Genomic DNA, 15,378 nt, shown 5'->3' on the forward strand with positions numbered 1-15,378 from the left:
GGTACCAAAATGCTGGTCCCTAGATTTTCAGTTTTAAAAATTAAAAAAAAAAAAAGCTTTGCTGAAGAGTTTTCTCTCTGCCTTGTTCTCATCAAGAGGACTTTACTTTCTTAGAAGGACATCTGTGAATATAATGTAAAGATCATCTGTTATTCACACACCCCCTCCCCAAATAAACATCTGTTTGTAACCAGTGGTTCCTAGCCACACTCCTGTCTGGATCCCATCCCACATCAGTAAAAATCAGACTCTTTGGGGATATTAACCAGGTAACATGGAGCCAAGATTGAGAATAACTCACTCAGGTACTCACCATTCCTCCAACAGCTTCCCTGCAAAATTGGCACTCTTCTTATGTCTGAGGGCTCCCTGTGACAGAATACCCAATTCAAGAAAGGGGCTGGTTTCACTTGTAAGCTCTTTTATGTGGGGAGTAAATATTGAGCCCAAGCAACAAACAAACAGAAATCCAAAGAAAATCCTTACTATGTGGAGTCAGGTAGTATCACTTTTGTATTTCATTTAATCTTTGTAGTTTTTTTTTTTTTAACCTGTTCTCTTTTATATAGAGTTTAATTTGTTTCTTCATTTACTCAATATTTACTGAACTTGCACTTGCTGAATGAAAATCCTGTTAGAGGTTTTGAAGAGAGGCAGTGGTAAAAAGGCAAATGTGACCCTTCCCTCAGGGATCTTTGGGAAGATAATCATTAGATACCATTAGGTTGAACCACTGACTAGTTATGATTGTGTTAGGTGCTATGGAGGTAAGACGTCGAGTACAAGGAGTGTTTGTAAAAAATAGACCTGGTCTTCTATGGGTACAGAGGTGTGTCTGATGCCTAAGTGCTGCTTCTAAGTGGAGCACCCCCTGAGGAAATAATCCCTGGAGGATAAGTAGTTGATTAAGGGAGGGATGATGGTACAGGGATAAGAGAAGTGCATCAGGTCCTAAGGCTGAATGTAGCTGGTGCTTTGGAGGTACTAGAAAGTGGTCAGCCAGTTGCCAACCTTAGGAGAGGCACCCAAAAGATTGGTGGGAGTGAGGATGGTACTGGCCCAGCTCCATCTGAGTCATTCAGGCCAGAGAAGCCATTGGAAGATGTTAACCAGGGGTTATGCATGGTCAGGGGTTATGTGTGCTTGTCAAAGACAATGCTGATGGAAGGTGTTTGATAAAGTGTTTAAAACATTGCTTTGAATGCCTGTCAGCCTTACAGGAGAACCTGCATTTGATTTCTGATCCTGGATTCCTGCTAATGTGTATCCTGGGAGACAGCAGCAACAGCACAGGATTCTGGTGTTTATGTGGAAGATGAGTTTGAGTTTCCAGCTGCTAGCTTCAGAAAGACTCAGTCTCAGATGTGGACATGTAGTGAGCCAGAGCCAGGACATGGGAGCTGTCTCTTTGTCAAATAGGTGAAATAGAAGGAGTGTCAGATGAGGATGGGTCCTCCATACCTAATAACTGCCATCTTTTCCTACGTAAGAAGCATCATTCACCCTCCTTCTTTTATAGGTGTGCTCTGTGAGGTGAGCCAAGACAAAAGAGTATATCAGGGAAAGGAGCAGTCAGAGGGGGCCAGAGGGGGAACCTGGGGCATCTCAGCCATGGGTTCAGAGCCCATCTCTATTCTGGTGCTCCTATCCAAATATTTGTCTGCTCTTGAGCATAATACACATGTGTTTTAAATGGAAATGGAGGGGAGAATCAGGATTGTGGGGTGCTTCTTCCCTTAGAAAACCACATGTATGGTATGTGTAACTCATTCTAAAATCGTGTTTTGAAAGCCACACACAAACTAAAAGAAATCTTAAGCACCAGGTATTGTAAGAATCTGTAGGATGTGTGAATGTATGCCTCAAGAAGCTGGGATGCGGTATCCCCTCTAATGGAAAATGCCATGCACAGAAGTCCCCATAGACTGTGGTCATCCAGTATTTGGCCTACATATTTGTTTCCATTAACTTTTTGCTATCGTTTTTCTCACTTACCAGCACCCTTCTCTTATATACAGGCAATATCACAGGCATTGTTGTGGGATTCAAGCTCAGAGCCAAAGAGACAGGAATCTGAAGACCCAGGGACTCACAGAGGCATGATTTGAAAACACAAACACACTCAGAGACAAGCAGACACTGACCTCCATAACATCCTGCACATGGTCATGCTGACCCAAACACCCATACTTTTACCTTCTGAAAACAAACCATGCCCCACTTGTGTGGGGGAACCAGCTGCCTGACTATTGCAGCTATAATGACATGAGACTGTGTCCTGAAAACTGTACCTCACAGCTGGATGGTTTAGCTCTAGCCTTGACCCTGCCTGGCTCAACTCTGTCATTAAGTGTTCTAGAATCCCTATCACAGCTGCTTAGGCGGTTATACACCAGATGCTTTGGTCTTTGTTCTAACTCTTGTCCCAGATCCAGAGTTGACCCCCGAGGCATGTAGTGTCACTTTTTTCTGGTTTTGTTTCCTTGAATGTATGTGTCTTCTCTTAGTGTACCTGAATGTCTTTGTCATTTTTTCTCTAACTTCCCCCCTCCTGGAGACCAGCTCACCTAGAAATCAAGGATAGTGTTATCCTTGTGTTTCTACCATTGCATTGGTGTCTTACACAGCACAGGCAGTGAAATGAATGTACTATATATATATATATATATATATATATATATATACAAATAACAACAATTACAGCCTTTGTGACTAAAGTCTACATTTTAAATTAGTACCAAAGTGGTTCTTATGTGGCCTTAGTTTGAGAATCCCTCACTAAACCACAGAATACTTTCACTCTCTCCAAGGAACTTAAACTTCAGCCTCTAGAAGTAATGGGGACAAGTCAACCTTGGTTTACGGTGATGATACAGCAGTATGGCTTCTGGTGAGACTGAACGAGCAACCTAATCACCAGAGGAAGAGCTTCTGAGCTGGGTTTTCTCTCTGCAGTAGGGTTTTCAGCACAGACAACTTTCAGAGGGCCTCTATGGAGATGGCACTGTGCCAAAGGCCGTTTGGAGAGATACTGATTCCTTGTTACTCACACATCCAAAAGATGGAGACATTAGCCTGGAAACTGCACACCTCATAGGGTTGAAAGCTGACATCTCTGAATTCTTTCTCAGATTCCTTTCCTTCTTCACTAGGGAGGAATCATCCCAACTTTCATCAAAACGCACACTTCAAGCATTTTGCTTTTCCAAGCCCCTGTTTTACTGTCCATCTTGCCTAAAGGTCTTCCCCATACCCGTGCAATACTGCCGCTTTCTTTTCATTCACATCTCAGGTCAACTGCAGGTCCCTCAGAGAGGCCCTCCATAGTTACCACAGCCAAAGTAGCCGCCAGTCCCTATCAGCTTCTGGCCAACTACCTGATAGTATTTTCCTCATGACATCAGTATTTCTATAACATAATTTTAAAGCAAATAGCATCCAGCACAGATTCTATCCTTTACTAAATGGATGCATGGAGAAAGATCTTAAAAAAATAATAATTACTCATAAGCCAAGGTCTGCATATCTCCATCAGGTCTCCTTGTAGCTATCTATCCTGTAAGCCTCAATTTGACTCAGAAAATGACCACATCACTACAGATGTCTCTCTCCTGACACTACATCCTTACCTGAATACACTGATCTCAAAAACACAATTGAAGTGTGACTTTTTTTCCTTTTAAGTCTTTTTGATAAAAGACATCAAGATTAGAATTCAAGACAGATGAAGCTTGAGGTTTTCTGAACCCTGAATAAACTCCATCACCTCCAGCCAGCCCTGTTTGTCTTATTTAACTAAACGTTTTCTACATCTGCTCATGTGAACCTGAGTGGAACTTGAATGAGAAAACGTTAGAAATCACTCCGTGGAAGTGTACGCTGATTCACTCCTATCTTTGTAGGGAATGCTTGCCTTCTGTTTGATAGAGGGGGCTTAGTAATGGGGAGAATTAGAAGCCATGAGGTGCTGAGTGCTCCAGTAAATTCATACAAGACGAAACAGGTTTAAGATTCCCTTCACCAGCTGCCTTGATCTTAAACTCATCATACTGACTGGGTCGGGGAGATGGTATTTTTGTAGCCCTGGATGTGCCTGACAAGAGAGCTGAATGTAGGGTAACTTGGATAATCTTCCCAAGTGAATTCAACCAGATCCCCTTTCTGCACCTCAGCCGGTTGCCTGAGGATGTTGATACAGTAGCAATTGACAGTGGGAACTTCATAGTCCACATCCATAGCATCAAATTCTGGCTCTTCTGTTTACATACCATGGTCTCTGGCACATGGTTTTACTCTTCTCTAACTTTGCTCATCTTTGAAGTGGGAATAATCATGCCTCACACCACAGCATCATTTTAGTTAAATGAGTTATAGACAAGGCAATGCATATAAAATATACAGTTCAGTGCTTAGCACCTAGTGGGTATTCAGTCTGTTCTCTTCTGGTTCCAAAATGTGATGCTGCTATAAGAGACTTCCATTAAGAAGAGTTACATTAAGATCTGGCCCAGGGAGAGGAAACTCTACAGGAAACTGCAGGGTCATTAAGCCCCAATGGTGGTAACAAGGCCATTAATTTCCCAGGGTTTCCTTTATGGAGCCACACAGTGAGGTTATGCTTAACTCAGCAGGAGTGGGATCAGGGGAGTTGGGATCACAGCTATTTTATGAGGTTGTGGGCTGTGAAATGCAGGAGGTTCTGTAATTGCACTGCTGATCACCCTCAAGAGCAGAGCACCCAAAAGCATAGAGTAAAGAGCACTGACTTTGGAGTCTTCGACCTGACTGAATCCTATAGCACCATCACTAACAATGAGACTACAGATAAGTTACCTCTCATTACCTTAGTTTCCAAATCCAAAAATGAGGAAAACGATGGCTTGCTGTGATGCTAAAATTAAAAAATGCTTGATACTATGTTTTAAACCTCAGGTAATGTAAAATATCATTTTCAATATAACTGAGACATTGTAAACTTTTGTATCTCTCTTCCTTGTATTATCCTCCCTTCCTTTTTGTCTGCTTGGAAAAAGTAGATGTATGAATTACTTCTAGAGATTGTCAACTACTCATGTCTTGTCTAAAATACATGGCAAAACTAAAAAAAGAGCAGATGCAGTATGATCTTCAGAGTAAGTTATCTAACTGGGATGAATTTCCAAATGTGCAAAATCAGAACAAACTTCTGGAATAACAAAGTCACATATCTCCATATTGATTTGAATGGAATGTCTAAAATAATTTTAGATCCGACGAGGTAGGTAAGTAGGACAAAAGGGACAGATTCTATGGTTATACAGGTGATTGTTTCAGATGCTAGAGATTTTTTTTCCAGGACAACTGTTGTGTGTGAAAATAGCTCTTACAGTTTTTAAAAATGAAAATGAGACACCATTTTCATGGCTTAAGAGACGCCCCTCCTTTTTTTTGGACTCATCTACAGCATTCCCCATCTTGCTATCTCTGCCCTGATTTCTGCCTGTTCCTCCATAACTACCTCTGGGCCATTGTCAGGTTTGGTGCCTTCTGTCTAAAGTACTTCATACCTCAATTTCCTCTCACTCATTTCTGCTTTTCCTAGAACTCACCTTGAATAACATCAGAGAAAGTGCCAAGGTCTCAGATCCTTCCTTCTTCATCCTTTATGCATCTTTGTAATGCAGTAGTTGACCATTGTTTATTTCCTACCTTGAACCTGTGTGAGCATTTTTGCCAGTGATTCTAGGTACTCACTGTGAGACCTGGTACATGGTGGATGTTAAAACACAACAGGAATAAAAAGTCACTAAATCTACACCTGTGGGGATTCTGTATAACAGCACATCTCCTGGAACACAAGCCTTTTGGATCAGAGAGGTATGCTGTTGTTCATCCAACTCTTGGCAGTGGAAAGGATCTTAAAGTTGCATTGCAATAGAATTTTCTTAGGGAAGCAAGAAAGCACTAAGAATGCTCTTCTGTAATCTCGTCCTTTTAACTCGTGTTTTCTGTGTCAGATGGTATCTGATTTTTTTCTTATGGCATATAAAGTGTTCCATCATGTACTTTGAGGATCATTTCCCTCCACCTTTCAATCATTGCCTGTGTTCCTCCAATACAGACCTGTTGACAGTTTTGTGAATGTGTTATGCACACCCACCTTCCCTGCTGTTGCTTAGGATCTTCCTTTTGCTGGTGGGAAACATTAGAATCAGATGCAGATGCAAATCTTGGTTCTAATAAGTTACTAGATCAAGTTTTGGACTCCTCAAGGCCCAGTTCATAATTTTCCTTAAAGTTGGTTTATTTGAAATGAAGAACTACACAGTGAGAGGATAGAAGGAGGAGATACAGAGAAGGGAGAGATTTTTCATCTCCTGGTTCATTCCTCACAAGTCGAAAGAGCCAGGCCTGAGCCAGGCTAGAGCCAGATGGCTGGAAGTCCATCAAGTTTTCTCATATGGTGGCAGGGACCCAAATATCTGGGTCACATTCAAGTGCTTTTCCATGCATGTTCTCAGTGAACATGGGAAGCAGGTAGCATAGAAAACATGAGCCTAGCCCACAGCCACATTAATGATTCCACAGTAAAACTTAGGGTAAAAGCCTGGGTGTGACACTGTGAGTTAAGCCACTGGAGTTCCAACTGAGCAACTTCTTGCTAATGTACCTGGGAAGGCAGCAGACGGTGACTCTCATACTTGGGTGTTTGCCACTCATGTGGGGTACCAGGATGGGGTTCTGGTTTCTTGGCTTCTGCCTGAACCAGATCTGGCTCCTGTGATATTTGGGGAGTAGATCTGTGGATATAAGCTCAATTGCTTTCTCTCCTCTCTTCCCCTGTCTGTAGTTGTGCCTATCATAAAAATATATATATATATATTACATTCTAAACTCAAAGAACTGTTGCAAAATTTAAGTATGAAGTGTAGATGGAAGTCTTTTCCTCTGTATTACATGTAAATGCTCCTTAAATGGTGGTGTTAATATTATTGTTACATCTTTCTGGACAACTACAGGGCTGAAATCAACTCAAAGATCATTTAAACCCTTTTTGAACTATTTGACAGGCTAAGGGAAACTTTCCACTAAACCTTATATTCACCTCTGTTATACCCTCTACTCCATTGTTCTGATTGTATATCCTGGTCCAGGGTCTAATTGTAATATTCCTTTATTTTTCATTAAATGGAATTTATTTGAACAATAAAAGCAAAACAAAGCAACTCAAAATAAAACAACAACAAATAAAATTATAAATGTGTCATCCCTCAGAACCAAAATAGGTTCAGAGAACTCTCGCTTGCAATGTGATCCAACAGAATGTGAAGGCAAACAAGTAATGTACAAAGACAGTTGTTTGGAAGTTGATTGATTACTGGGTTTTAGAGCCTCCTACAACTGACTGGAGCTCACTTACCATAATGCAACTTCATATTGGTTTACTGCGTTCAGTAGAGTGCAAGAACTGACTCCATACCAGTGACATCAAAGATGTGGTATTTTCAGTACTGAGGATAATTGCAGATGTGTTAGGGCTTGGTATCTCTTTCAGCAAATGAATAGATGAGTTATTCCTAAATCAGAAACAGACTTTCAGTGTGACAAGGAAAATAGGACCACTTTGATTGGCTCTTTAATTTACTCACATGCCTTGCCTAAATGTCAATCGAGCCTATTTAGCCTTTTTGCTGATAGGACTACACAGTGTTGGCATTCCTGGTTTTTCGGCAAACCCTCTGCAGTGGTTAAGTGGTGGTTTCTTTTACTGTCTCCATTGTTTTCATTGGAAAACAGCAACTTAGCATGTTTATGCATGACTTTTCATAAGGTAGTTTTTTGTTTTGTTTTTGTTTTGTTGTTAGCCTAAGGTTCTCAGTATGTGATACTACAATGTTTTTGCTTCAGATTTGCAAGTGCATGAGCATTATTTCTCAAATCAATTTGTCACATGGGAAATGTTCTACCACAAAGAGAATTAACTGTGTGTGTGTGTGTGTGTGTGTGTGTGTGTGTGTGTGTATGTATGTGTGAATGTTTTGAAGTGGAAGGAAGCCTGTCTCTCCTTTGGTTCTAGTAGGTTTTATGTTTGAGAAGAATTTCAAATCTTAACTATCCTTTAGTGGGGGCATTTCCTAGCAGCCCCTGCATTACACTGTATAATGCACCAGAAGACGCATCAGCCTTCAGTCTCCTGGGACGTTCATGCTCCTCTTCTGTTCAGCTTGACTGCTCTAGCCTCCTGAAGTATCTCACTCACCTGCAGACAAATTCCCACTGCTTTCTTAAGACCCACATCTGGGGTCACTTTTTCCTGAAAGTCTTCTTTGGAGTGGCCTAATCCAGTTTTGGTTCCTCCCTATTGATTACTTCTCTAGTCCTTTCATTGCTTTGATAAGAATGAGGGTGGGAAGCAATTGAGGTTAATGTTGAACGAAATAAATATGGAGGTTCAAAGCCCAGGATAGAATTTTAGTTTTACTTCTTAGCTTGGCTATCTTAGGCAAATCTTTGTTATCTTAGGTAAATTGCTGACTCTGAGATATGATTTCCTTCCATGAAATGTGATTTTACAGGGCAGGTGTTATTTTTGCTAGGAATTCTGCCCTGTAGCTCTCACAGTTTGTGACATACAAGACACATACGGTATACATGGCATGTGATTTTACTATTACAACTGTTAGTCTAAAACACTTATAATACATTAAAAATTATCCTTTCAATATTTGAACCTACAGTAACCAACCATACTAGCTTTCTTGGCACTGGAGCTTTCCTATAGTATGGGACATCAAGTGTTGAATTGAGGAGTCACAGGTGAACCAGGATGTCTGGTCATGTTCACCTTCACTGGTGGGGAGTGTGATCTCGAGTTTTTATATTCTTGTGTTAAGAATCCTGATCTTTCTCCCTTAATATTTCCTTTTTATTTGAAAGGAAGTGAGAGAAGAGAGAGAAGATGGTCTCCCACGTGGGTTCAGGGGCTCAATCACTTGGGCCATTTTCCACCACTTTCTCAGGCACATTAGCAGGGAGCTGGATTGGAAATGGAACAGTTGGAACTTGAATTGGTACCTCTGTGGGTTGCTTGGACTGCATTTGTGGCTTAGCTTGATATACCACAGTGCCAGCACAAGCACATTGGTTTTTAAGCAGCACTCTATAGGTGTAGGTGTGGAATGTCTGGGCATGTATCACCAGGAGAAAATGCACACTTTTTTTTTACTCATGCATATGTGTTTCCTATCCTGGAGAGTCACTAACTTAGCTGCTTTCAGTAAGTTTCCTAAATTGGCCACAGAAAGGGTAATGAACTTACTGTCAACTGTCTGGGTTCCTCCTGAGTCTGAAATGGATTCCATCTACTTTGTCTTAGGGCAGCGGGCAGCCTTTAAGAGGGCACCAGAGCATGAAGGTAGGTCTGTTCCTGGCAACCATGTGCCATGTTTGTGTTTTCATGCCACTTCCACTGGCCAGGGTTCGTCAGTTTGCTGACACATTAATTTTCTTTTTAAAGAATTAAATAATTTTAATGACAACATAGGGGGAAATCATATGGTGTGGTCCCAATCACTGGTGAAGTGGAAAATAGGAAAGAGTACCAGACTACAAAGAAGCCATCTAACTTGATACTTTTTAGTTAAGTGAGGTCAATAGATGAATTAATTAAAAACTATTTTGGGGCCACTTTGTGCACTTAACTAGCACAAACAGGCTCTCAGGGCCTCCAGGGTCTTGTGTGACAAAACCTCAACACTAGCATCAGGCTGCAGTCTTTGGAACACATGTAGTCTGGGAATTGATTCACTTTAGCCAAGGTACACTGGAGTTTATTGCAGTTGTGCAAATAAACCAGGTCATAAGCTATGGAGCAAAAAGGGTGGTATTTTGGGGAAGGTAGATGAATTAAACTCAAGCAGTCTTTGTAGACCAGAATTGCTATCAGATAAGATCCAATGAGAGAATAACCATAAGGTTTGTCTGAAGGAGCTGTCCAGAAAGAACCTTACTCAGGTAGAAGTATGCCTATAGGCTGTGGATTCAGGCTGTCCAAGGGGAGCTGCTGGATGTTGGAGCCATTGGGTGGAATCCAGCTTGTGATTTGACCTCAGGCAGGTCCCTTTTACCACCTTGGCTTCAGTCTCCTCATAGTATAATAGAATTATGATAGTATAATAGGGTTGCTATCAAACTAATACTACTACTTAGGTAACTGGTAATATTACTATGGTGTATCTTGGAATCTCACAGCTCCCAGGCACCCTCAGTGTTTTGCTGGAATTGTATCACAGATGATGGCAGGTTCCATTTACCTTCTGTTTATAGGCACTTTCTGTCAATAGATGTAGCAGGTTCTGTGTGTTCCAAACTCATGTCCTACTGATACATTTCTGCTTAGAGCTTCCTGGTGCTAAATAGAGCAAGCAGGAAGAAATGCCCTGAGGAACAGCCCTCCAACAGCTACTGAAAGGAGCAGGTGAAGAATACTTTGACTTGTGCATTCCTTGGGTAGAACAGCTCTGAAGCACATTCCCGATCATCTCCCAGCTTCCCAGTGGGATATGCAGTCACAGTTGCCTACATGCCTAATCTGTGTAGTCTCACCTCTTATGCTTGCTTTCACCAGTCCCTACTGCTACTTCTGTGGATTGGTCCCTAAACAAGCTACTGACATTGAAACCTTTGAGTTGTAAGATCTTAAGTACTGAATCATTTCTGAATCCTGACAGTGAATGTTAGTATTCAGAAATAAATCTATGCTCAGGCTTGGCTAAATACTTGCTAAGGCAACTTTTATGTAAGATCTGTCTGAACAGAGTTGGTTTTATTCTTTGCATGGCAGTTCCTTTTACTGATCTAGCTTTCATTTCTATCTCTCCCTGTCAACCTTTACCCTGCCAAATTTTCTCTGAAAGTTGTATTTGCAATTCTGTTGAAATTTTTTCTCAAGACTTAGTGTCAGGATTTTTATTTTTGTTAGACTTGGAAGGTTCACACATATAAGATTAAATGGAAGCTGTTCAAAACAGAGCCCCATAATTAGCTTGATGCTTGTCCCATGTTCAGCTCATGTAGTGCTTGTTGCAGGTGGTGTCTTGAATCCTTTAGTAGACTAGTTTCTTGATCATGTTGTGTAGCTGCTGGTTAAAAGCTGCGTCATTTTCAAATGCTTGGATATGCCTGCCCTTTAACCTCAAGATGTAATAGTTACCTAATCATTTATTCAACAAGCACTGAAGTTTTTAAGGCTTTGTCCTAGGCTCCAGACTTATAAAGCTGAAAAAAAGTGCATCTAAAAAGCACAGGGTAGTGAGTTAGGATACAGGAGACACCAATACATCATTCTACGTGGGGAGACTCAGGAAAAGAGTTCTCTCTCTCTCTCTTTCTTTCTTTCTTACTTTTTTGCTTTCTTTAGATTTATTCATTTTGACTGGAGAAGGTAGATCACATTTATGAAGAGGAAGAGAGACAGAGAGAAAGATATTCCATCCTTTGGTTCACTCCCAAAATGGCCACAACAGCTGGCTGTATCTGAACTGATCTGAAGCCAGGAGCCAAGAGCTGCTTCTGTGTTTCCCATGTGGGTTCAGGGTCCCAAGGCTTTGAGCTGTCCCCTACTGCTTTCCCAGGCAATAAGCAGAAAGCTGGATGGGAAGTGGAGCAGCTAAGACAAAAACAGGTACCTGTAATGGGACCCTGGTGCTTGCAAGGAAAGGATTTATCAATTGAGCCATTGTGCCAGACCCACAAAGAGTTCTTTAAAGTACAAGGTAGTTAGTTTTGTGTGAAATTGCTATGGTTCTAACACTGTCTGCACCTGCAGTGACAGCAACATCTGAAAACTTGTGAACACAGGACTCATTTCAGATACGCTACATGAAATTCAGGGTGTGTGGCCAGCTTCAGTTATGTTTCCCGCAAACTTGAGAACCACTGAGACAGAAAGGGGAGATTTGTATGGCAAAAAGAAGAATCTTAGGATCTCCCAATGTATTATTATGTAAGTTTATGGAGAGAGTCATTGTATATTGGAGGAGAAATTGAGGAAGGGTTCCTGGGTTCAGTTTACCCTGGACTAAGTCTTGTAGAAGCAGGTAGAAAAGTTTGGCTAGATTCACCTGATGCAAGCTCCAGATGACTAAACACCTTTTAGCAGATATTGCTAATGGTGGATCACAAATAGGTAAAATGTTTAATCACTATTGTATGTTTTGATTAAAGACAGTAATTAGGCAACTATCATTGTGGCACAGCATGTGAAGCTGCCATCTGCGATGCTGTTATTTCATATGGTCTCTGATTTGAGTCCCAGCTGCTCCACTTCCAATAAAACTTCCTGTTAATAATCCGGAAAAGCAGTAAAAGATAGCCTAAGTACTTGGGCCCCTGCCACCCTTGTTGGAGAGTCAGGTGAAACTCCTTGCTCCTGATTTTGGCCAGGCCTAGCTCTGGCCATTACAACCATCATGGGTGTGAACCATTGGGTAGAAGATCTTTGTATCTGTCCCTCTCTCTCTTTTTCTCTTCCTGCAAGTTTGATTTTCAAATAGATAAATAAATCTGTAAGATACGATTGTTTATAATCATAAGAATCACAAATTTAAGGAACACATTTCAACATTACAAAAATCTTTGTTTTGCTAGTGAATCCACCAAAGTTTCCTCTCTATCCATTTATGCATCTCTCTTTCTCTGAAGGACAGCATGACAGAGAGAGAGAGACAGACAAAGATCTCTCAGCCACTAGTTTACTCCCTTAAAGGTTTTAACTTCTGAGACTTGGTTAAGCAGAAGCTGAGAGCCTGGCACTCCATCCTGGTCTCCCATGTAGATGGAAAACATCCAAGTAATTGGGCTCTTTGCTCAGTGTTTTATCAGAGAGCTGAATCAGAAGCGGAGCAACTAATACTCAAACCAGTGGTCAGATATGTGATGCCAGCATTGCAGGCAGCAGCTTAACCCTCTGTGCTGTAACACTGGCCCTACTTGGAGTACTCATACACAATCCTTTTTTTTTTCCTTTCTCTTATGACCTTGACTCTCTTGAGGGTAGGACATTGTTGACTCGAGTTTTAAAATCTACAAGAGCTTTGGGCTGAATTCAGCAGCCTAGCAGCTAAAGTCCTCACCTTGTATATGCTGGGATCCTATATTGACTCTAATTTGTGTTCCAGCGGCCCTGCTTCCCATCCAGTTCCCTGCTTGTGGCCTGGCAAGGCAGTCAAAGATGGTCCAAATCTTTGGGACCCTAAACCTGCGTGGGAGACCTGGAAGAAGCCCCTGGACCCTAGCTTCAGAACAGCTCAGCTCTAGCCATTGTGGCCACTTAGGAAGTGATTCAGCAGATGGAATATCTCTCTGTCTTTCCTCCTCTCTATATATCTGAGTTTTCAATAAATATAAAAACATCTTTTTAAAAAGTCTGTAAGAACTTTGCACACTGCTTAGTGCACAGTACTTACCCAATATTTTACAATTTGCTTTCCTAGAAATAAATGGTGCAAAGCAGATTTGTGCATGTTTCGTTTGGCATCCATGCTATTAAGCCATGGGCTTAAGTGATTTTAAGTGGAAATGACTGGCTTGAACTGAACAGATGTTCTGTTGCAGAGACATAACCTACCTGTGGAGAATGATTTGGAGGTGTAGCTGTTGCATGTTGTTCTTTAGGGTCCCCAGAGTCTAAATTACACATATTGGCAAAGCAACCCTTTAGTGCAGGTAATTTTCATTGTTAAAGAACAATACAGAGTATAATTAGCATGCACAAATGATAGCAATTCCTAATGGCTGTGTATTGCTTTCTGTTTTACAGAACGTGCCTATATCCCTTTACTCATCTGATCTGCACAACCTAGTGTGCGTGCTTTGGCAGGCAGGATCCTAGTCCTTGTTTCTCAGAGGGGAAGCTGGCTGGACCTGTGTAGCATCGCTTTTGCTATGTTCTCTTGGCCAAAACAGTCACAGATCAGGCCAAGAGGAGGGAAAATAAATCTAACCTCTCAGTAGGAGGATGTCAACGAAGTTGTGTCATAGTTAATCTACTGCGATGTTCTTGGTATAATCTCTATAAGCCTGCTTCATTTCTAAAATGCAGGTAATGTCTACAGCATAAGGGCTGTAGCAGATTCTCAGATAGTAGCAATTATCTTTTAACCAATGTTAGAATTGTTAGATTTATCCTTTACTTCCCAATTGACCCTAGTATATGACTATATGGAAATGTATCCAGCAAAACTAAGAAAAGGTGATTAGCATCACCATGGAGTTTTAAACATGCCAATTTAATTTTCAAGTTTTTTCCACTTTAAAGTGAACACAAAGTATTTTCTTTATGCTAAATGCTGTCTTAACTTCTTATATTCATTAACTTGCTTATCTCACAGCCACCCTGGGAGGTTGGTGTGATTGTTGTCAGCTGTATTTCACAGCATGGAGGAGTTGATGTTCTTGCTGAAGCGAATGACGAAAGTTTGGCATGTGGAACTGTTGAAAATGGGGAACCTTTCTGCCTGCCAAAGGTTGTGTGAGTGTGAGTGTGTGTGTGCATTCTTATTCAAGGGCCACGCAAAACTATCAACGTGAAAACTAGGCTGCTGTAGATTTATCTGAGTTCCATTGGCAATTGCCTGCATAGATCAAGCCAGATGATTCTGTGAGGCTTCTGTGGCCCATTGACCAGATCCTCTCTGTCCCATGTGCTGTGTTCGTGACTGTCTTACTTTGCTACCTGTCAGGTCTGTTACCTCCAATTAAGTGTCTTCTTGTTGCAGGGCAGGGGATGAGGTGGAAGTGCTTGCCTTGAGAAAAAACAATTAAATACCAATTTATTGCAGATATTAAAATAAGGTAAATTTGGAGTCCCCAATGAAATACTGAGGATATTTAAAACTTTAGAAAAAGTAGAGAAAGGAATAGATCAGATATGTGTTCAAGGTCCTTGTGGAATTCTGCCAGGGGCTCCCCGGTGCTTTTGCAAAGGTAATTGGCCTCTTTCTGGAAAAGACCTCCCCTGAGACTAGAGGTAAGAGTGGGCAGAGAATATCGAACAGTCCGCTCTGCGAAACCCTGAGACTGAGACTCCTTCATTTACTTCTAAGTACAAATTTGTCAACTCCAGAATTATAGACATCCTTGACAGTGTCGCCTAATATTTTCTCCCCATGGGATGAGGAGTACTGAGATGGGGAGGCAGCTGAATTATTCATCAGCTCTGTTTATGGATCTTTGGTGTGTAGCAATGCAGAGGGAAAACCTGGAAAGATCATCATGTCTAGAGATTCAGTATTTTGAAAGGCCAGTTTTGATGGAATTTCTAGTTTTCTATTTTTAGAAGCTTTGCTGGATTAACTAAAAAATAGAACACATTATCCATAGGCAGTGATTGGTACCAGT

Source organism: Ochotona curzoniae, unplaced genomic scaffold (genome assembly GCF_017591425.1).
Source record: "Ochotona curzoniae isolate NIBS_2020 unplaced genomic scaffold, NIBS_Ocur_1.0 contig_291, whole genome shotgun sequence".
Taxonomy (NCBI): domain Eukaryota; kingdom Metazoa; phylum Chordata; class Mammalia; order Lagomorpha; family Ochotonidae; genus Ochotona; species Ochotona curzoniae.